Here is a 23,254-nt window from a genome sequence, read left to right on the forward strand (position 1 = left end):
GAATATGTGATGATTACAATCACAATTAGTTTGGATATCATGTTTGCTTTTTGCATATTTTAAACGGTTCCTTTCCTTTTCACTCTTTAAAAGCGTACTCGTTTTTAAAATTATAGCAATCCTAAATCTTTTTACTGCATGTGCAAGCCTTCCTTCGAAGGTGGGGTTCTGGAGCCTCTGCAGCCTTTTACGGTACCTGTTGATACACGTCCCCAGTGCGTGCAGTTCGAGGAGACCTCTTCTTAGGCACTTGCCTCTGAGAGCGGTGGTTAAACTTGAGTTTCAGGCTACTCTGCCGGCTAGATGCCACGGAATTGCAAGAGGCAGCTTGGCCAATGAGAACACCGGTGGACTTTCCAGCAGGCTGGTAGCCCAGGGGCGAGTCAGCCGCATGTCAGGGAATGCCTGCTGGAAAACTCTATTTTCCCCGTAGCCAGACTCTGGTAACTGGTAGAATGAAGGTAGGAAAACCAAGGCACAGGTGAATTTGTTACGTCTTTAATAGGAAAATAAAGCAAAGCTAACGCCGAGCACACTATTTACCCTAAATATTTATCCAGTTGTACTGAGAGTAGGGGAAATATTCACTCCCTATACCTTTTTTCAGGCAACCGCCAGGTGAATGAAGCGCTGTAGAAGTGTTGCAACACAACGCCTCCAAAGTCCTACAGCAGCAGCCTTCAGCGGCCACTGTCCTGTGGCGTGCCATCTTGTGATATTTGTGGCACATTTGAGAATCCCCTATAACATTACCAGATACAGTGATGTGGGTGCATGCTGCTACCGCAGGCTCATAAGGCATGTCATTTCTTGACTTAACCACACATGCCTGCTCCACTATCCAGAAGTTCTACCATCCCAGCCTAGCCCCGTTTGCCATTGTTAAACAGTAATGTGTGTTTGTGTGTGTGTGTATGTGTGTGTGTGTATATATATATATATATATATATATATATATATATATATATATATATATATAATTCTCACTGAAAAATGCAAAGATTAAACTAACGTTATAGTTAGGTGTGATAATCTGTTTTAAAGAAGAAAAAAAGAAATTAATTGGAAAAACCAAAGCTTACTGTAACGTTAGTAATGTACTGTACTGTAATGTCCGTTACAACTACCACCATTTATGAACTTAAAAAACACAGAAATTCACCAGCTATAGTTAGCAGGGCTAACTATAACTGGCACCCCTTCCATGTACTGCTTATAACCTCACATATTACATCACTCATGACATAGAAATATTTTTGAACCTTAATTACTAAAAAACTACTGAATGGATTTACACCAAATCACAAAAAATCAAGCTTGCTGAACCAAGATCTAGCTTCCTGACATATTTGATGTAATTCTGTTTAGCAGTTTTTGCAGAACTGCTGTCTAAAGCAGTCTATGGAACATGCATGGGGATTTTGTCACCCCCCCCCCCCCATCTTTAATCCAGTCACGGATGTCAGGTCACCCCAAAACTTTCCTTGCAAATACTAGGAAATAAGAGCACTTTTTTGGAAAGTTTTCTGAAGATTCATCAAATGGAGGCAAAGTTTATTAGCAAATCAAAAAAGGCATTTCATATGGAAATTTTATATTATATATTCATTCACATACATGCATGGTCTCGCAGTCCAAGCTGGACTGTTCTTCTTAGAGCATGTCCAAGGTTGATTTACATGTGGGTGTTCATCTTCTGTAATGGCACAGATGAGCTAAAAACAATCCTAGGGACTTTGCCCTGGGTATTATTAGTGGTTCAGTTTAGTTCAAACATTTCAATCCATCACTTCTTTACTGTCTAAGTGAGGCAGTATAGGTGGTGTTGCCTATGTTGGACTGGTATGTCAGTCACTCCGTCACTACCAGATGAGCTGGCATGAAAGGGCCAGAGTGCTGAACAAGCCAGTCCTCACCAGGTGTGGTGCAAGGGTCTTGTTCTCTGTGACTCTGTGTTCTCAAGCTGAGGCGCAAGATCCACAACATTTTAGATTTGTTATGCTCCTATATGAAGGTGAACTGGACTGTTCCTGGATATGTGTGGCCTTTCTCCTATAATAGCACAGATGAGCTATAAAACGAATGCATGGAATACATTAAGATTAAATACCTGCACATTAGGTAAATTAAAAAAATATCCATCGCTTTTTTGCTGTGTAAAATTCTCTGTTTCCTCCATGTCCATCTTCCCCGATCCAGTTGTTGCACGTGAGAGCTCATCTTCTGGCAGACCCTGTTTCCTAGCCAACGTGAAATAATTCCCCCAACATGGCCGCCATTACCCAGAGGTCACTACAAAAGGTAAGTAGTCAATCCACACATCTTGTAGTACAAAGGAAACCATAGAAAAAAAGAACTACATACAATCAGTCTGCCCGACAGGTGACCCGTGGGGGGCATTCCCAGGACTGTATCGGGGAAGACTTAGACCTGGAGTAATGAAGATTACTGGTAAGTAACTGGAGCATTACTGCAATATCTCCTCCATTCCCAGTCCTGGCAGCGTGGCAGACTGCATAATTTCCCTATTGTTGCCCCTCAGCCACATACTGAGGTCTGAATTTTTTTTTGTGATTGGAGGACAGTGTGAAGGACAGTTAAACTCCTTGTTCTGATGCGCCAACCATGTGCTGCACCCCTCAGCTTCCAGCCATGTGCTGTGTGGGTGCGGCAAGTGCGCATAACCGAGTTCTGTTTCGTGTCATTCTTGGATAAGATGGCGTTTTCTTTGGCAAGCGGTTTCCATACGTTTCCATAGCAGTGAGAGTGTGGGCATAGAGCGGTGGTCACAGATAGATCAATACTATGTTTCCAACTCAATGGATATTCTCGGTTGGAATCTCTTGTTATAAATAATAACTTGCTTTTTATAGCATTTGCCGCCCCAATCAATGTAGCCCTATAAAAAGAGTTACTTCCTTCTAAGTCGATGGTTCTCAAGGTCACGACCTTTGGAGAAGGAAATCACTGAAATGGATCTGCACCTGTTGATAGCACCCAGGCAGGATGAACATAACGATCTCTGGCTCTCGGCAACATTTTTCCAGCTCTGGCTCTTTATCTAATACTAAGTGGATTCTGGTAGTTAGTAGTTTGGGCTATCAATGAGTAACGATGAAGTTAAAGTGCCAGGACAGGAAACGTGCTCTTGCAGTGCTGTTTCATATCTTTCCACAACAAGTGCATTAGCTTACTAACCCAAAGTGCACGTTTGTGGCAAACCTAGATGCAAGCGCTGTACATGAGGGACATTCACTAGTGAATAGTGAAAAAGTGGCAGGAGAGAGGGAGAAAGACAAAAGGCACCCAGAAGAGGACGAGTGAGGCCTTGATGGAGCGTCTAGGTGTGAGGGGAGTGCGGGGGTAATGTTGTAGCGGGGGCTGGTGTAGGCAGCAGTTGAAGAAAGGGATGGGCGCTGTACTCTTGGATACAATGAGGGTGTGGTCAGTGGGGTGGGGTCAAAAACGTGGCTAAAAGAACATATATTCTGTAAGTGTTTAGCTGGTCTTTCCCTTAAAGGTAACTGTACATAAAACATAATGCACTCCCCTTCAATGAAAACTAAATTCGTCTTAAACATATATGTGGACAAATCATTCTTCTGGTAGGATAGCTCCGTTAGTTAGTGCCATCACTTTGGTTGTCTGTCGGGCTAAGTAAAAGGTCACAAATTTGAATCCTGGACCGTGCACTGGGGAAATCTTGACGTGTATTTATGATGCTAAAATGTCCAAGCCTGTGACAGTCCTGTGATTATGTAAGCCATTCACATTTCTTTCAGGAGCAGGGACCCTAAAGTTAAGACTTACTTTTCATTCAGCTCCTGTCCCTTATGTCGTTTCATAATTAGAAGTGACACTTCTTTCCCGTTTTCAACCTGTGGAACTTAACCATTCAGGGACGGTAGCTTTTTAATAAAAAAAAAAAATTGGGAACTGTTTTGATCAAATTAATAAAGCTTGAGTACTTCGTAGCCCTCCCCACTTTGACCTCTGGGTGTAGGAAGTGCTGAGAGTAGGATCCGAGTGTTTACTCAGCTGTGAGGAATCGAGCAAGGTTCGTGATGAACTAGCCAGTTTCTGTAATAGGAATGAATGCACATAGGATCTGGAACTGCTGACCCTCACAGGTCTGATGAGCAGCTTCACATCTCCACTTTACAAAGATGAAGAAGAGCCTCCTTTCTGAGGGACTGCCTGTCCAGAACTGTGTGCCTCAATATCTTAGCCTACATGGATGTCAGCACAGAGAACACCCACATTTGTAAACATTGTAGCCCCAGCCTCCTGTTGTGGTGCTTTATAGCTTTAAGTGTGCTGTGTAAGAAGTCCTAATAATAAATCGGAATGAGTGGCATTCATGACATGTAGGTCATTTCTCTGGCTCAAAGAAAAGACTTTAAAGCTTGTGTAAACTGTCCTGATAATTTCAGCCTACTAATGGTCCAAAGTCCATAGAGTATTAGCTCCGCTCTTGTCAGATGGATGCGTTGGAGCACAGTGGTTGAAATTATTGAGAAACGTAATCTGTGGCAGTGATGAAATGAGTGTGTGGTTGTCCAGCCGCCTTCCTTTCACCTTCCACTGGTTGCTTCCTCCCACGGATGTGAACCAGCCAGAACCTCTTTAATGACCTTTACTATTGGTGGACAAAATGTCAACACGGACCTGATTCCATTGAATCCATGTTATTCTACGACATTGGTATTGGATTGGGAATGTCATGGGTGATAACTGGCTTAATCTGCGTGTTAATGTTACTCTAGCAGTATTCCTTTTAAATGATTCCTCTACCAACCACCTTCTGCTGCATTAAAGCCTTCAGTGTCCTGCGAGGGTGAAGTACCCACCCATCACGCTGCCTTTATTTGGCTAGTGCCCACTTCCACCCTGAGTAGGGATGAGCAATTGGGTCTGGATGCTGATGAGCACGGTCTCTCTGAATTAAGGTATTTGAATGTAACTGCCGGCCATGTGAGGATGGAGACCATGTAGACAAAAACTCCTGCCACAAGCACACAAATAGGTCAATGCATTTGCAATGCAACGGGTCTCGCAGTTGCTTGAACTAGAGCAATTAGCATTGTAAACTCCTAACCAGACTTTTCTTGCCACATGAATTGAAAATGGGAAAAAAAAAAGTTTCATATAACTAACTGGACTTTTCTTGCCATATAAACTGAAAAGTAAACGTTTCACATAAGCGAGCTGGCGGCTGCCACCAGTGCAAAGCAGACACACAAAGGGAAATAAAAGTTCACTCGTAGTGAAACCTATCGGCAAAAGTGCAATTATCCATGTAACCGGCAAAAGTGCAATTATCTATGTAACAGGGTTGATGTCATGCAAGCGCTCGTCTTCTGCCCAGCGAGATTGCGCTGGGCAAAAAAGATAAAAAGTAGTCCAGAAACCGGATGGAAAACGTGGAGCCTCGTATGTTTTCAGTACATGGTCGCTGCACTCGAGGAGGGCTAAACTCCGGAAAAGGCATGACTTATGCATGCCTTTCACTAATGAAAGCAAGCAGATTTTAAAAGGCAAGCTCACGAACCAATGAAAGAAACTGAGGTGACGTGGGCGTGGTTTGAAGAGAGATTACAACACAGGACGGAGCGCTTTGCGCTCGCCCCTAAAAACTACAAGGGGCTCTGACAGAAACTTTGCAGTGGTGCAAAAAATGAGGCGAATCTTACTGCTTGTGCAAGATGGGATAAATAGAAAGAAACATTTGTTTACATAAAAACATTTTGGTAAGGTTTAGGCACGTAGACCATGCTTTTTTTGCATTTTATGTCACAAATGTAAACATCATAACACAAGAGGGCACAAAGAATTTAGCACATAAAACTTTTCCCTAAGAAACTCATATTTAACCAGTATTAGCAAAGCCAATAGATTTTATTTACACAAAGCTATTGGATCTGCCAATGTGTTTTAGCCATGCTGCACGCCAGTGTGGATGCAGTTCACCATGGCTAAAAGTTAATGGCTTAAAGGAGTGTGGTGCGGTGTGTTGTGTCATACAGTACTGTGGTGTAGAGAGTCATTGAGGGGTGTGGCATAGTGTCATAGAGTGGTGTAGAGTTTAAGTGCGTAGAGTGGAGAGGTGTAAATCAGAGTGGAGTGGTGTAGAGCTGAGTAAAGTAACATAAAATGGCCGAGAGGGAATTGCATGGAATGAAGTGTCGTCAAGTGGCTTATAGTGGAGTATATTGTTATGGAGTGGCGTAGAGAGGAATGGCATGGAGTAGAATGTTGCAAAGTTGAGTTTAGTGGAATACAGTATCATAGAGTGGAGAATCATGCAGTGTATTGTTGTAGAGCAGACTAAAGTGGAGTAGAGTGCAGTGGCATAGAGTAGATTGTTTCAGAGTAGAGTGAAGTAACTCAGAGTGGTTCAGGGTAGAGTAAAGTGAAATAGAGTAGAGTGGCATAGAGTGCCCTGGGGCAAAGTAGATTAGAGTGGTGTAAAGTGTAATGATGCAGAGTAGTGTGGTACTATATATATATGAATTGTGGTATTCAGTAGGAAAAGAATCAATATAAATTAAAGCAAAGTGAGCATATCATTTGCTCACCATCTCCACTCACAATTAACAGTTTCTTTTAATCAATTGAAAAATGAATAATCCACATTCTCGGTTAGTTTATTTTAAAGTTGTTGATATATCAATATAGAAAAAATGGTGCAAGCACATGACAAATCGCTTCTATCACACTATAACATTACAAAATGTAAACAAAGACTCAATTCACATGGCAAAGCTTTGCCAAGTCTTCCAACTATTTTTTGAAAGACTGCTTTATGTAGTTGCTATCCATATTAGAGGTAGACCTTTAGGACAGAGTAGCAATAAAGGTGCTGAAATGTACAGTAAACATTTATGAGAGATGTCCTATATAGTTGATTTCATTTCTTTATTTCAATTTGTTGTTGGAATTCTCCAAAATCTCCCCTCAGGACAAACAGGAAGACACTAGAGTCTGTTCCGGTTTTCAGAAGATGAATTCGGATAGGGTTAACAAATGTTTCTGCGCTGTCTACCAAACAGCAAATGGATGACTGTGGCAACTGAAATTTCAAACCGTTCTGAAATCGCTAAACATGCCCAAAAAATCATGTCACTGAAGTTGCTGCGGAAACACCTAGGACACCACATCAGTCTCCAAGGGTATGGGCTCCTACCAGAGAGCTTGGTGTATGCTGATTATGTCTTTAAACAACCGTCACCAAAATCCAAGTAGTGCAGTGACATACAGTGAATTGGTGTAGAATGCATTAGAGTAGTGTAGTATAGAGTTGTGCAGTATAAAGTGTCTTGGAGTGCAGTGGTGTATAGTAGTGTGCATTAGCATAGACTGCAGTGGTGCAGAGTAGAGTGGTGCTGAGTTGAGTAGAATGGTGTGGACAACAGTGGCGTAGTGTACTGTGGTATAGAATAGAGTGGGGTAGAGTGCAAAGTAGATTGGCTAGGAGTGAGTGAGGTAGAGTGCACTGATTTTGAGTAAAGTGGTGTAGAGTGCATTGGCGTAGAGTGCAGTGGCATGGTGTAGAGTGGTGTGCAGGGTAGAGTTGAGTGGCATAGAGTAAATTGATTCAGAGTAGAGTGGAGTGGCATACAGTGTAGTGATGCAGGGTAGAGTGTTGTGGTGCCGAGTGGATTGGTGTAGAGTGCACTAGCATGGAGTGATACAGAGTAGAGTGCAGTGGCGCTGAGTGTAGTGGCGTAGAGTGGAATTGTGCTGAGTAGAGTGCTGTGGAATAGTGTAGAGTGGTGTGACATATAATGGAGAATGGGGTGGTAGTGCACTGACAACAAACAACACATCTTCAACTAATGTTCATTGCATTTGCACAGGTATACAATTTTACTAATAAAAAGCATACAGCACACAAACAGTAATGTATGGAAATATCATCACCTAGTGTACTGATTTGTTTTGGTTGTCTTAAAATATTTCTTTACATCACACTTCAGAACTACCAAAAAATGTTTCATTGTTGCTTTCTTATTTCTGATCTACTCTTAAATATCTGCACAGTTCATTTAAGGATATTTACATTTTGTTGTGTGCTAACCAAATAACATCCTACAGCCTTCCTCCAGCACACTCCCAGTAGCCCACAGGATTGTCACTTAAATCCTCTCACTTGGAAGTCAGAGAAAGAAAAGTAAACACCAAGCTCCCTGAGAAGACAGGGCCTGGCATTTTACCTTTTTACCTCTCTATTTGAATGCATAGGCAAAAGTGACCAGATAAGAATACAATTTAAGAGCCCGTTCACAGAAATTGAACATTGGTGGAAGGATACAGTAAGCAGGCTATGCTCAAGGGACAAGCTCAAGCTGGACAGCCTAAAATAAATAAAGCCAGCAAATAGAAAACTAGCAAATGTGAGTTACAAACCACAAAGCCCAGTTGTAAGCAAAGGGTGGAATGCATTCCAGGAACGTTTTCCAAATGCCCCCTAGATGTCTTTAGGCTTGACCTAAAAAGTGATCTGTCTTTCATATTTGAAAGTAATAACATTTATTTTTTTCCACATTTCATTATGTAAGCACAACAGTGTGACATTAGTTTATGCCCTGATTGACATAGTGCAAAAACGGTGAGGCCATTGCCTATTCTACACACAACAAAAATGATGCAAATGGATTTGTCTTTTTTTGTTCTCTTTTTTATGTAAGTGATACGTTTCTGTAACAGAGACGTTTTAATGCATGGGCAAAGAGCGCTCCGATCCAGGGCCCTAGTCTTTCAGGGGGTCCCTTGATAGAGCCAGTTCTATTGTACAGAGAGTCTTGCCCAAAAGACCGTAAATAATTCTTCAAAATTGTTTTGCATACCCCTTACTTAGGAGAAACAGGAGGGGGTCACAGAAGTTATTTGTAATAATATTAGTGAGCTGCTGCTGTGTTACAATATTGAAAACATGCATCACTATCCATGAATATTAGACGTTGACACATTTAGGGCCTTTTTTGTGTATGTTTACGATTGTTTGGTATTTACAAAGGGAATTACAGGTAGTATCTTTACAAGTGCGCAGTCTCCACACATAAAATAATGGGCCTGCCCTATCCCCTTCAGTGCGGAGACGTGTACTCATAAAGATACTACTTTGAAATCCCTTTGTGAATACCAACCAATCCTAAACTTAAACAAAAGTGTAAGTTTGCTTTTATTAATCAGGCCCACAGAATCCGGACTAATGTGTCTGTGCGCTGTCAGTGACCTAGCCAAACAGGGCATGAAGTTGAATCATAAACTCAACTCTGTTCCCAACAGGGGCCGCCAAAGGATTTGGCCCAGTGCCCCCAAAATCCTTAATATGGCCCTATTCTGTAAAGCAATTCCTGCTTTCCATTGCTAAGTTTAACAAACCTCTCCATTATTTGAGATTCATTTGCTGTCACAATGAAAACAAGAGAACCAAAAGTGTCCTACAACCAATGATTTGTTGAAAAAGACTGTAAATTGGACGTCACGGTGACAAAGAAATGTAACATTTCCTTTCAGGGATGGTAGCTTTGATATCTGCATATTTTGCACCCGTCTCCCTCCCCCAGTTCCACCATAGCACCTGGCCTGAGTGAGCTCGGAGGGGGGGCCTCCATGTTCTTTGAAGGGGGACCCCCACCAGTTTCGTTACCCCACTGATTTTGCCCTGCTGTGCTCCGGTGTAACATTCATTCCTGTCTCCGCATGCACACAAAAGCTTGCCCACGTGAGAGACGCCAACCCCGCGAGGCGCTGACGCAGAGGCTGGTTTTCATGGGGATGCCTGGGCTCACGAGGTGTGCCCTTGAGACAGAAGAAAGGGGCGTGGACGGATTTATTTATCTGGCAGTGACTCAGTTTTCTTGAGATGAGGCTGTTTTCCTTTCCCTTGAATTTGATTTGCTTCCTGCAAAGTAATCAAAGCACTGCTAAATATCTTCCTGCAATGTTGCATCTGACACAGCCACCCTCTTTCTGAAGTAATACAGAGAGGCGTGTGGTCCAATTGACCGCCTTCGTAGACCATAACACTTGAAAAGTAAGAGTTTTAATTATCCAGCGAACATGTGGTGGCCTGTGGTAGCATGCACTACAGCCGAAAAGCCTATTGTTATTGCCAAAGCGTTTTTTCATTTTGCTCCTTTAGCAGTAAGATGCATAGAAGAGATCTCCTTCTTTTGTTTATGATGGAAACATTTCAAACTAACAAGATCTGACATTCTTGTTTATGAGGGTCTTACAAAAAAACTTTATCTACAAAGGTGATAATCCAGTAGACAAATCGAATGCCACTCTCCAAAAATATTCTGCACACAACAGCAGTGACAAATGTTGTGCTTTTTACGTTTGGGGAAATAAGCTGCAGAACATGGTCCAGTATCCTGGCAGAATAAGATCAGCAAGATATTGGTGGGTAAACATTAGTGTGAAAAACATTCCTAAAGCTGAAGAGAAGCTGCTCCACTAACGTGCGTCTTCTAAACCTGTGGCTCAAAAAGCATACTCGACTGCTAAAATTGACGTTTTAGGTAATGCTTAAAACACTTTCACTATCTACTAGAGCCAACTCCATCAACAGAAACACATTTACATAGAGGAGCAATTGGTCAACCACCTTGAGTCAGCGCTCAAAGTGTTTTCAGCGGGAAACATCTGGAACCAAAGGACTCCGGAACAACAAAGTCGTGAACAACGCAAGCAGAACAACAACAACTTTTTTGTGCTTTAACCACGCATGTGCTGAACAATGCACATGCGTGGTTAAGGCACAGAAAAAGGGAGTCCGCATCGGTAGAGGATGCGGTCAGTGAAGTGAGGCTGGGGCAGGATTGGAGGGTAGTTTTTAGGGGTGGGGTAGTTTGGTTTTTAGCGTAGGGTGATGGGGTAGTTCTGGTTTTTAGGGGGTGGGGGATGGGGTAGGTTTGTTTTTAGAGGCGGGGGTCTGGGTTGTTTTAGTATGGGGGGTGGGGGTAGGGGTTGTGTTTAGCATTGGGGTGGGGGTAGGGGTAGTTTTAGTATTGAGAGGTGGGGAGTTGGGGTTGTTTTCGTTTTTAGGGGCACGTGGTGGGGTTGTTTTAGTTTTTAGTGGTGAAGTACTTCTGGACATTAGGGCAGGTGGGGGGGTCGCATGCTGGAACCTTACATGCTGTCCCACACATGCCTTTACTAGGTATCTGTTCTGCTTTCCTGCTCTTATCTCATAACCGAGCTTACAGAACCTCTCTGGAATGCACTTCTGAGTTTAAAGAAGACATTTATTGTTATTATTACTTCACCGCAAGGTTCTTGAGAGACGAAATTAGTAGATTGGAAGCACACGTTCAAAAGTAGTTGCAGCAATGAAAGCAAAATATATCAAAGTACTTCTCAGTTACAATGTACATAGCAAATATATGTGATTCTATTATAGCATAACTTCAAAGCAAAGCATAAAAGTCAAAATTCATCACCGTAGGGCTTATAGCTCAGCTTCGTCTTTCTGGGGTCTGCAAGTTGGTGACTCCGGTCAACTGCGAGAAAGAGATTTTCTACCCAAACGGTAGACAGGCAACTGACTTCTCCGTTCCTGTCTGAAGTCAAGCAGATTCAATCTACCCCTGCTCTAGTCCAGAGTCTTCCTTAAAAGCAAACTCAGGGTGAGAACCGAAGAAACTTGGAGAGTGGCCAATTCTCCCGAGCTCACTCATTCTCAGACTGGATTGCTTTAGGAGGCTGGACTGGCTTGTAGTGAGTACCAAGGGGTACTTACACCTTGCACCAGGCCCAGGTATCCCTTATTAGTGTATAGGGTGTCTAGAAGCTTAGGCTGATAGATAATGGTAGCTTAGCAGAGCAGCTTAGGCTGAACTAGGAGACGAGTGAAGCTCCTACAGTACCACTAGTGTCATATGCACAATATCATAAGAAAACACAATACACAGATATACTAAAAATAAAGGTACTTTATTTTTATGACAATATGCCAAAAGTATCTCAGTGAGTACCCTCAGTATGAGGATAGCAAATATACACAAGATATATGTACACAATACCAAAAATATGCAGTATAGTATTAGAAAACAGTGCAAACAATGTATAGTTACAATAGGATGCAATGGGGACACATGGGGATAGGGGCAACACAAACCATATACTCCAAAAGTGGAATGCGAACCACGAATGGACCCCAAACCTATGTGACCTTGTAGAGGGTCGCTGGGACTGTAAGAAAACAGTGAGGGTTAGAAAAATAGCCCACCCCAAGACCCTGAAAAGTGAGTGCAAAGTGCACTAAAGTTCCCCAAAGAGCACAGAAGTCGTGATAGGGGAATTCTGCAGGAAAGACACAAATCAGCAATGCAGCAACGGTGGATTTCCAAACGAGGGTACCTGTGGAACAAGGGGACCAAGTCCAAAAGTCACAAGCAAGTCGGAGATGGGCAGATGCCCAGGAAATGCCAGCTGTGGGTGCAAAGAAGCTGCTACTGGACGGTAGAAGCTGAAGATTCTGCGGGAACGACAAGGGCTAGAGACTTCCCCTTTGGAGGATGGATGCCCCTCGCCGTGTAGAGTCGTGCAGAAGTGTTTTCCTGAAGAAAGACCGCAAACAAGCCTTGCTAGCTGCAAGTCGTGCGGTTAGGGTTTTTGGATGCTGCTGTGGCCCAGAAGGGACCAGGATGTCGCCAATTGTGTCAGGGGACAGAGGGCGTGCCCAGCAAGACAAGGAGCTCTCTCAGAAGCAGGCAGCATCCGCAGAAGTGCCGGAACAGGCACTACGAAGAGGAGTGAAACGGTGCTCACCCGAAGTCGCACAAAGGAGTTCCACGTCGCCGGAGGACAACTTAGGAGGTTGTGCAATGCAGGTTAGAGTGCCGTGGACCCAGGCTTGGCTGTGCACGAAGGATTTCCGCCGGAAGTGCACAGAGGCCGGAGTAGTTGCAAAAGTCACGGTTCCCAGCGAATCAGTCTGGCGTGGAGAGGCAAGGACTTACCTCCACCAAACTTGGACTGAAGAGTCACTGGACTGTGGGAGTCACTTGGACAGAGTTGCTGGATTCAAGGGACCTCGCTCATCGTGCTGAGAGGAGACCCAGGGTACCGGTGATGCAGTTCTTTGGTGCCTGCGGTTGCAGGGGGACGATTCCGTCGGCCCACGGGAGATTTCTTCGGAGCTTCTAGTGCAGAGAGGAGGCAGACTACCCCCACAGCATGCACCACCAGGAAAGCAGTCAAGAAGGCGCCAGGATCAGCGTTACAGAGTTGCAGTAGTCGTCTTCGCTACTTTGTTGCAGTTTTGCAGGCTTCCAGCATGGTCAGCAGTCGATTCCTTGGCAGAAGGTGAAGAGAGAGATGCAGAGGAACTCTGATGAGCTCTTGCATTCGTTATCTAAGGAAATCCCCAAAGCAGAGACCCTAAATAGCCAGAAAAGAGGGTTTGGCTACTTAGGAGAGAAGATAGGCTAGCAACACCTGAAGGAGCCTATCAGAAGGAGTCTCTGACGTCACCTGCTGGCACTGGCCACTCAGAGCAAGATGGCAGAGGTCTGGAGCACACTGGAGGAGCTCTGGGCACCTCCCAGGGGAGGTGCAGGTCAGGGGAGTGGTCACTCCCCTTTCCTTTGTCCAGTTTCGCGCCAGAGCAGGGCTGAGGGGTCCCTGAACCGGTGTAGACTGGCTTATGCAGAAATGGGCACCATCTGTGCCCATGAAAGCATTTCCAGAGGCTGGGGGAGGCTACTCCTCCCCAGCCCTAACACCATTTTCCAAAGGGAGAGGGTGTAACACCCTCTCTCTGAGGAAGTCCTTTGTTCTGCCTTCCTGGGCCAAGCCTGGCTGGACCCCAGGAGGGCGGAAACCTGTCTGAGGGGTTGGCAGCAGCTGCAGTGAAACCCCGGGAAAGGCAGTTTGGCAGTACCAGGGTCTGTGCTAGAGACCCGTGGGATCATGGGATTGTGCCAACTATGCCAGGATGGCATAGAGGGGGCAGTTCCATGATCGTAGACATGTTACATGGCCATATTCGGAGTTACCATTGTGAAGCTACATATAGGTAGTGACCTATATGTAGTGCACGTGTGTAATGGTGTCCCCGCAGTCACAAAGTCCAGGGAATTGGCCCTGAACAATGTGGGGGCACCTTGGCTAGTGCCAGGGTGCCCACACACTAAGTAACTTAGCACCCAACCTTTACCAGGCAAAGGTTAGACATATAGGTGACTTATAAGTTACTTAAGTGCAGTGTAAAATGGCTGTGAAATAACGTGGACGTTATTTCACTCAGGCTGCAGTGGCAGGCCTGTGTAAGAATTGTCAGAGCTCCCTATGGGTGGCAAAAGAAATGCTGCAGCCCATAGGGATCTCCTGGAACCCCAATACCCTGGGTACCTCAGTACCATATACTAGGGAATTACAAGGGTGTTCCAGTATGCCAATGTAAATTGGTAAAATTGGTCACTAGCCTGTTAGTGACAATTTGTAAAGAGAGAGCATAACCACTGAGGTTCTGGTTAGCAGAGCCTCAGTGAGACAGTTAGGCATCACACAGGGAACACATACCTATAGGTCACAAACTTATGAGCACTGGGGTCCTGACTAGCAGGGTCCCAGTGACACACAACAAACATACTGAAAACATAGGATTTTCACTATGAGCACTGGGCCCTGGCTAGCAGGATCCCAGTGAGACAGTGAAAACACCCTGACATACACTCACAAACAGGCCAAAAGTGGGGGTAACAAGGCTAGAAAGAGGCTACTTTCTCACAATTGCGAGGTAAACACAAAATCTACGTGCTCTTATCAGCTATAGTCTGGTGTGAAAAACACTGCTTGGTCTACCATGTGGAAAAACACAGCTTGGAAAAAACACAGCTCATCTGCAATGTCTCAACTGCAATGTCTAACCCCACGTTAAAGCCAATAGGCAGCTAACCCAAATATCAAATGTAATGTAATGTCATGGCAATAGGCAGCTAAACTGAATACAGAATGTAATGGCTAATGCCATGTCAAAGCCAATAGGCAGCTAAACTGAATACAGAATGTAATGTCTAATGCCATGTTGAAGCCAATAGGCAGCTAAACTGAACACAACATGTAAATGTGCTACTGGTGAACATTGAGCAACTAATATGCGCAGTGGTGAAACACAAAGTCATTGGTCAAACACAATTAATAGCATCACATTCCACCCTATGACCAACAAATTTTTGTTTACATACCTCTTATTTAAAACAAAAACATTGACACAAAAAAACATTATAAGCAAATCAGATTTGAATGATCAAAGCAATCAATGTAAAACCATGAAAGTGGATTAACATTGATCTCATAACCTTTCACATCAGATACATCTACACAGAAAAGACTGAAACTCATATACTCTGATTGGGATAATAGTGTCTCTAAAACAAGTTGATGTAGCATGAGTTCTACTCTTGTAAAGGTACACGGTCCACCTGAAAGGTTTGCTGAAATGTAAGCGAAAGTCAGAGTTCCATACGAAAAAACACAGACAGTTAACTGTTATGGTTGCTTAGTTCCAGTGGAAGAATGTAATCAAACAAGTTGAACTTGAAATGAAGGCGCCATTTGCGCAAAATGGATCCATGGTGCTGGCACTTTACTCAGTCAGGTTCAGGTTGGGGGTTCGGTCCCTTCCCCGACCCCACACGCACACACCCAAAGGGAGACCACACAGCACACTCATGGTCAGTGGCGAAACGTGGTAGGATCTGCAAAAGAAAAAAGTATGACTTTTCTTGCAAATAACATTTTTCATCTGAAATGTGCCCTTCCTCTTCCTTTCCCTGTTTTATAATTAGCAGGATGTTTTTGGGGACCTTTGTTATATTCTCTGCAGGTTCTGGAGGGTCACTTGGGGCTTCAACCCACAACTCAGCACTGAGGTTTTCATCTGCTGCACCACAGCTTCCCTTTCCTTGCACTGTCAGAAGGGCTGGGACAGACTCCTTCTTTACCAAACCTCCATTCACTGCATTTTTGACAAGTTGGGCCATTCTGTCTCCAATCTGTATGAATAAATCAGATTATTTTCCAGTTATCAGCATAATTTTGATTTCTCCTAGGTAATCTGCAGCAATCACTCCCCCTAAAACCTGACCAATTTGCCATATCTGTCCTGCTAACTTTCCTCTCTCCAATTGACCTTTGACTGTTTGTGGGACAGATTGCCCGTGTGCGTGCTGCACAGTTTTTATCAAAGCTAGGGGAATGTGCATCTCTCTCATCTCTGCCCACCTGTAAATGGCTTTTTCTCCCAGCTGTCCACATTTCTGGTGCACCCACTTAGCCATCCCCACTAAGTCAGAATTCTGGGTGGACACTTCAGACTCTGAATTGTTCTCTTTAACATCTGCAAGGGAATTGAACCAGTTATGTACAAGCCATGTGGAAAACCAAACGGCTAAACCATTGGCAGTGAACCAAGAATCAGTGTAAAAATTACACGTCGCAAGCAGCTCTTGCTTTAAAGTCTGACACACATTGTACAACGCTGTTCCTTCTCCTGTGCTAGAAAACAACTCTTCAGTCAATGAATCATTAGTCAAACAAACATGCTTTTTATCCTCAGGGGACACGAATTCAAATGGTGCACTCAATTTCACTTGTGACTCTTCTACCTGTGGTACTCCGTGCACCCTCTCCACATCCTGAAAAGGGGCTTGTGACACCTGTTCATGTAGGGCTGCAGTGACTCTAGCCCTGTCTTGCATGTACCAGATCCAGTGTATGATACTAGCCTTCTGTACCTGTCCTAAACTGTGAGATTTAGGTGAATTCATCACCCACTGCATGCTTGATATTTCAGTTTCCATACTCTAAAGTTCCAGGGGCACTCTTGTCCCCCCCTGTTCCTGATTTACATGTAAATCAGTGTTTCCCTCTTGCACTGCGCAGAAACCTAAAGTCTGAATTATTTCATTTGCCAAATCACAAGCGCGCAGCTGCTCATGTTTTTTTTTCCTAGTTACTTTATACCAAGGTGTTAGGATTTCACTCAGATGAGGGCTATACTGTTTCCAAAAATCAAACAAGCTCATGAAACTCTGTGTCTTTTGCTTAGTGCAAACAGTAAGAAGCTCAATCTTTTGTTTTACTTGTGCCAGTAACTGCACATTTTGCGACGGTACTCCTGCCATGTCCGAATTAATTTTTCTTTGCAGAAGCGGTCTGTAAATAACATTCTGAGCTCTGTTCTCAGTGTTATCAGTTAAGGAATGCTCTTCAACTGCCAAAAACTGAGGGGTGTTTTGCTCACACGGAGGCTCAGACTGGCCCACAGCTGTCTTAAACCACTCATTACTGGAATGAGAAAAGCCAGATTCTTCTAAAACAGCAGTTTTATAGATTTCAGCATTATCTTGCATTAATGTGTTCTGGCTAATTTGCTCACGTAAATTCTTATTTTCATGTTCTAACTGCCTACATCTCTCCTGCATTTTTCTGTAAGCAGATAAAAGTATCCAAACCCTTCTGTCAAGAACAAAAGGATCATTTCTTTCAAAAGGCACATTTTCTAAATATGCTTTATCACAGCACTCACAAGACTCACACAGTCCCGATAAACAAGAAAACATGTTTCTCACAGCACCATAAGGCAGTTTAACTTCACATGCATTTTCAAACATGGTCTGCTGTGCTTCTTTAATTCTCTAAACAAAAAAAAAAAACAATTACACTTTTAAATCGTGCACTTCAAACTCCAATTTGACTCCCAGACTGCCGACAACGACAAAATGTTCTGCTTTCCTGCTCTTATCTCATAACCGAACTTACAGAACCTCTCTGGAATGCACTTCTGAGTTTAAAGAAGACATTTATTGTTATTATTACTTCACCGCAAGGTTCTTGAGAGACGAGATTAGTAGACTGGAAGCACACGTTCAAAAGTAGTCGCAGCAATGAAAGCAAAATATATCGAAGTACTTCTCAGTTACAATGTACATAGCAAATATATGTGATTATATTATAGCATAACTTCAAAGCAAAGCATAAAAGTCAGAATTCATCACCGTAGGGCCTATAGCTCAGCTTCATCTTTCTGGGGTCTGCAAGTTGATGACTCCGGTCAACTGCGAGAAAGAGATTTTCTACCCAAACGGGAGACAGGCAACGGACGTCTCCGTTCCTGTCTGAAGTCAAGCAGATTCAATCTACCCCTGCTGTAGTCCAGAGTCATCCTTAAAAGCAAACTCAGTGTGAGAAAGAACCGAAGAAATTTGGAGAGTGGCCAATTCTCCCGAGCTCACTCGTTCTCAGACTGGATTGCGAGGTAAACACAAAATCTACGTGGTCTTATCAGCTATATAGTCTGGTGTGAAAAACACTGCTTGGTCTACCATGTGGAAAAACACAGCTTGGAAAACACACAGCTCATCTGCAATGTCTCAACTGCAATGTCTAACCCCACATTAAAGCCAATAGGCAGCTAACCCAAATATCAAATGTAATGTCTAATGTCATGTCAATGCCAATAGGCAGCTAAACTGAATACAGAATGTAATGGCTAATGCCATGTCAAAGCCAATAGGCAGCTAAACTGAATACAGAATGTAATGGCTAATGCCATGTCAAAGCCAATAGGCAGCTAAACTGAATACAGAATGTAATGGCTAACACCATGTCAAAGCCAATAGGCAGCTAAACTGAATACAGAATGTAATGTCTAATGCCATGTTAAAGCCAATAGGCAGCTAAACTGAACACAACATGTAATGTGCTACTGGTGAACATTGAGCAACTAATATGCGCAGTGGTGAAACACAAAGTCATTGGTCAAACACAATTAATAGCATCACAGTATCCCTTTACAACAAAAAATAATTAAGGCATGCGTGGTAAAGGCATTTGTGGTAACAACGTGGTCGTTGTTCTGACCGCGTTGTTTAGGCATGCGTGGTTCCAGGATTGGTTGTTCCATCATACATTCCTTTTCAACAGCTCACCCTACAGCCATTCCATATTGGCTATGGCAGCTTCTAGTTTAGCCTTTTTACCGGTGCTGGGTGAGGCAGGGATATGCACTCTCTATAAAATCTTTTGGCAGATGAACCATGGAGACGATACCACTAGCATACGTGCCAATATCTTATAACAGGAAAGTTGAAGATTTTAAAAAAAGTAATCGGGGTAATGTATTTTTCTCATTGGCTTCTAGTGAAGCAGAGGACATTTCAGGTGGGTGGCAGATAAAATAGTAATTTTAGCTTCAAAAACCAGGAATCACCTGTCGAGTTCGGGTTTATTGGCATGTCTGCATTAGGATATGCCTTATGCAACTCCAGTGGAAAGGGCAAGAGAAACAACATCATCTGTTTCATCACCGCTTCCTCCCTTGGGCTGTGGTTGCTCAGACCTAGCACACAAAGTCTGCTGGTTAAGTGGGATAGGAAGGAGAATGAGCCTCCACTGCCTGGATTGGTAAGTGAGATAGCACCCCTGAGAGAGAAAGAATGTTTGAGGACCCTGGACAAATGGAAGCTAAGAGAGCAGCATCCTTGCGTTTTCTGGAGAGCTTGAGTAGAAACCGGTTGATCATTTCAGAGCAAGAGGTATAGGATGGTTGTACTGACTGACACTTTGCACTGTTTTGTACTGATTTATCTTGGATGCAAGAATTGCTCACTACTTTCAGTGCAGAGCTGCATTCTTGCAAACAGTGTGAGAATGTCAGCTATGGTTGGATTTTCTGACCTTGTATCGTGGTGGGCGGTTCTATACTGTGTATCTGTAAGCGTAGTGCACCTCCTTCACCCATGCCTGGTTTGGACGTGAAGTCTTGCTCGTTTATTAATATGGTAGTCAAAATGAATTCTATCATGCTGTATTGAAACTCTGAAGTGTTGCAACTGTTAACAATGCACCTTTTAGAATGCTCACTGTGAAGCTACAAACTTAAATCTTTCTCAAAAACTGGACATTTGAATCGTCTACTTAACTTCTATCTAAACATCATAAAATGGAACGTTCACCATGACCACGGTGCCAGGCTGCCCACTCCACATAGCTCAGTAGGTGGATACCGTGGAATCCAGAGCATTGACTGTCTTTACTCTGCAATGTTTGCCTCTTAACCTTGGCTATTCAACATTCGAGGAAATTATTCTCACTAACCTAGTCTAGCCTCATTGTAATCATGCACAGGTTGCCAAATCAGAGTACTAATCCTTTCAAAATGATGATTAATGACACAAGTGTTGCAAGAGGTCTGATCAGAATTTGCCTGAATATTTTCGTTTCGAACTCAAAGGTGTATAGTATACCTTGAACCATCATAGTAGCCATTTAGATTCTTTACACGGACCCTGTGTGACTTTTTTGGCTACACACACCAAAAAATGTGCCATTTTTATTAAAGCACTGCAGTAGCAATGCACGGCTCTGTTTACTGCAGCTATGGCGCAGTGATGTCTTGGCTGACATGTTACATTTTATTTTTAAAAACTCTATTCTGAGGGCACGATCTGTTTGAATTTGGTTTAATTTTGTGTTGGAGGACCTGGGGCTTTTTACCCCTTTTTCTTTTTGCGGCAAGAGCATGGTGCACGTGTTAAGTGCCCCTCTCACTAGTTCTATCGGAGGGCGGACATCTTGGCTGGTCTGCCCGTGCCACGTAGTTCCTGTAGTTCCTTGGACGCACGGCTCTATTTAGTGCAGCCGCGGAGTGAATGCGCAGCGGACGCACACCTGGCTCACCAAAGGCTCGCTTAAGGCCAGGCCGTCTGCACCCAAACGGGTCCAGGGTCCAGGAACCCTGCGCCTTTCAAGTTAGGTATAAAGGCATTTGCCATAGACCAACTTGAAGCACTTTGCCCTGTTTGCTTAGAGGCCTGTCGGGCTTCTGTTAATCCTCAAGCTGGCTCATATAGTGGAAAATATCGCCACTCAACTTGCAACCTTGCTGATAACATCTGCAGCTCTTCTAGTAAAGAACGCCAGTTTCCAGGCCCTTGGGAACAAGAAGAAATCTACCTTGTGTGGCACGCTAAGAAGCGGATTCTGCTTCTTTAGCATTGACTGTCGCTCCCTTGCCAGTCATCAGCAACATGACTACGATATAGGTAAGACACTGATGCTCTGTTCCTGACAGAAACGTTGCCACACAAGGCAACTCTGCCCGATGTAATTGCTGCATTGTTGAAAAACTATTGGACTGTTAGAATGGACCGTAGGGACACGCTAGGAGGTGGAATAGCCATCGTCTTTAAAGGCCCCTACCCTTGTACAATACAAGAGTCACCCTTCACTGCATGTGGGAGCGTTATTTTTCGTTCTCTGCATAACACCCAGTTATACGGTCTCCTGTATTTCAATCGACCGTCCTCCTGCTTATACTGAGAATTGGTGCTGGACATTTCCGGATTTGCTCTCTCCTTATATAACTTCTAGACCCCATTTTTCTAACATTACAGATCTTACCGAGGACCCTCGTGTGCCATTACTCTGGTCAGGCTATTTCACAGTGGCTCTTTAAATACCTTATTTTTCCTCACCCTTTTTGGGTGGCAGTCAGGGCCCCAAGTCATGTCCAGAAACTGGTCCAAATTAGACATCCCCATTTCTCAACACCTGATTAGTGAGCGTGTTACCAAATCTGATACAAAGTTGATTCAGACCAACTTATGGTTGATGACTGGATTGAAGACTCTTTGGTTGCAATCTTACCAGAGAATCCTAAATCCTCCTCCAGGCTTCAGCCCCCTGCCCTGTGGTTTAATGCGGTCCCGTGCAAAGAGAAAAATCTCTGTAAGAGACTGGAAAGGGCCCGGAGGAAGTTGAATGATGGAAACATAATACTCCGATATAAAACAGCTCTAAATCAATTACATGTGCACAGCAGAATGACCAAAGCTACATTTTAATCCGAAAAAAGTTCCTTTGCACAAATTTGCTCCAAAGCTCTTTAAAGTGGTCCAAGAACATCCAGGCCCCAGAAATAAAGCTCCAACCCCTTTGTTGTCACAATATCAATGCGAGTAGCTTGTGTGTTTCTTCATCAATAAGGTGACGGACATCCAGCACGCCCGATTATAGCTTGGACAGGAAACTTCCTGCTGGAGGATAATAGTACAAACATCAGCCTACAATCATACCCTCCAACAAGTGAAGGAAATCCTTCGGACACAGGTCACTCCCTCACAATATTGAAGTCACAGGCCCTTTAGGACTCCCCTCTCTTTCTGACCCTATCGTGGTTCCAAAAAAAAAGTTGGCCTCGCCACGAGACCCTCAGCCCCTATCTAAGCTGAGTACCTTCGGCCCACTTCTTGCACAGCTTCTGGTTGAACTCTTGAATTCTTCTGTACAAGAAGGACACATGCCCAAAGCATTGAACATGCCATGGTCCTGCCTCTCCTTAAAAAAAAAAAAAAAAAAAAAAAAAAAACCTCACATGGTTCCTTCCAGTTGTAGACCAATCTTGATGTTGTCTATCCTCTCCATGGTCTTAGAAAGACAAATCAGCAATCAGCTGACCGCATTTGTGGAGTCCCAAGAAGCTTGACATCCCTCACTGTCAGGCTTCAGAGCAGGACACAGTACCGGATCCGCCCTTCTAGGAGTCACGGAACATCTGAGATGGCTACTGGACACTGGTGATAGGGCTGCATTGATTTTAGTAGACCTCAGTGCTGCATTTGATACCATGTCACATGCCATCCTTTTAGAAAGACTGACTCAGCTGGGTATCCAAGGGACTGCTCTAGTATGGTGGCCCCTTAGTGGGAAATCATAGCTTTAATGTCTTCTTGCCTAGTGCAAAGTCCAGTCCAAATGCTTTGACCTCAGAAGTGCTGCAACGATTGGCCTTCAGGCCTATATTGTTTAACATATATGCCCACCCTTCGGCGGACCTGTTGGAAAGTTGCGGCTTCACCCTGTTATCTTATGTAAACAACACTCAAATCATCTATTCTCTTTCGTCTGACCAGGATTGCAACTCTGGACCTCTGAATTCCTGCCCAATCTTGTCTCCACCTAGAAGAAACACCAGCTCTGTAAATGGTGATAAATCCAAGGTAATTGTGAAAGGCATGCACCCCCTGCTCTAGAGACCTCAGCACTGGCCTGCGACTTCAAGTGCTCTTCTGAATCAGCCCACAAGATAAAGAATCTAAGTTTCTGACTGGACTCTAATCTGTCAATGAAACCCCAGGTGGCCAAAGTAGCCTTGACATGCTTTGCCATCATGAAATAGCTAGAACAGATCATTTGGATGCTTCCTTTCTCCATCTGAAGGACAGTTATTTAG

At 43.7% G+C, this 23,254-nt stretch overlaps 1 protein-coding gene across 2 annotated transcripts in view; it reads left to right on the top strand.

Annotated features, from left to right (window-relative positions):
* Nucleotides 1-23,254, top strand: part of LOC138299924 (uncharacterized protein C6orf132-like) — a 157,082-nt gene that overhangs the window by 70,190 nt on the left and 63,638 nt on the right. The gene's annotated exons all lie outside the window — the stretch shown is intronic.

Source organism: Pleurodeles waltl, chromosome 6 (assembly GCF_031143425.1).
Source record: "Pleurodeles waltl isolate 20211129_DDA chromosome 6, aPleWal1.hap1.20221129, whole genome shotgun sequence".
Taxonomy (NCBI): domain Eukaryota; kingdom Metazoa; phylum Chordata; class Amphibia; order Caudata; family Salamandridae; genus Pleurodeles; species Pleurodeles waltl.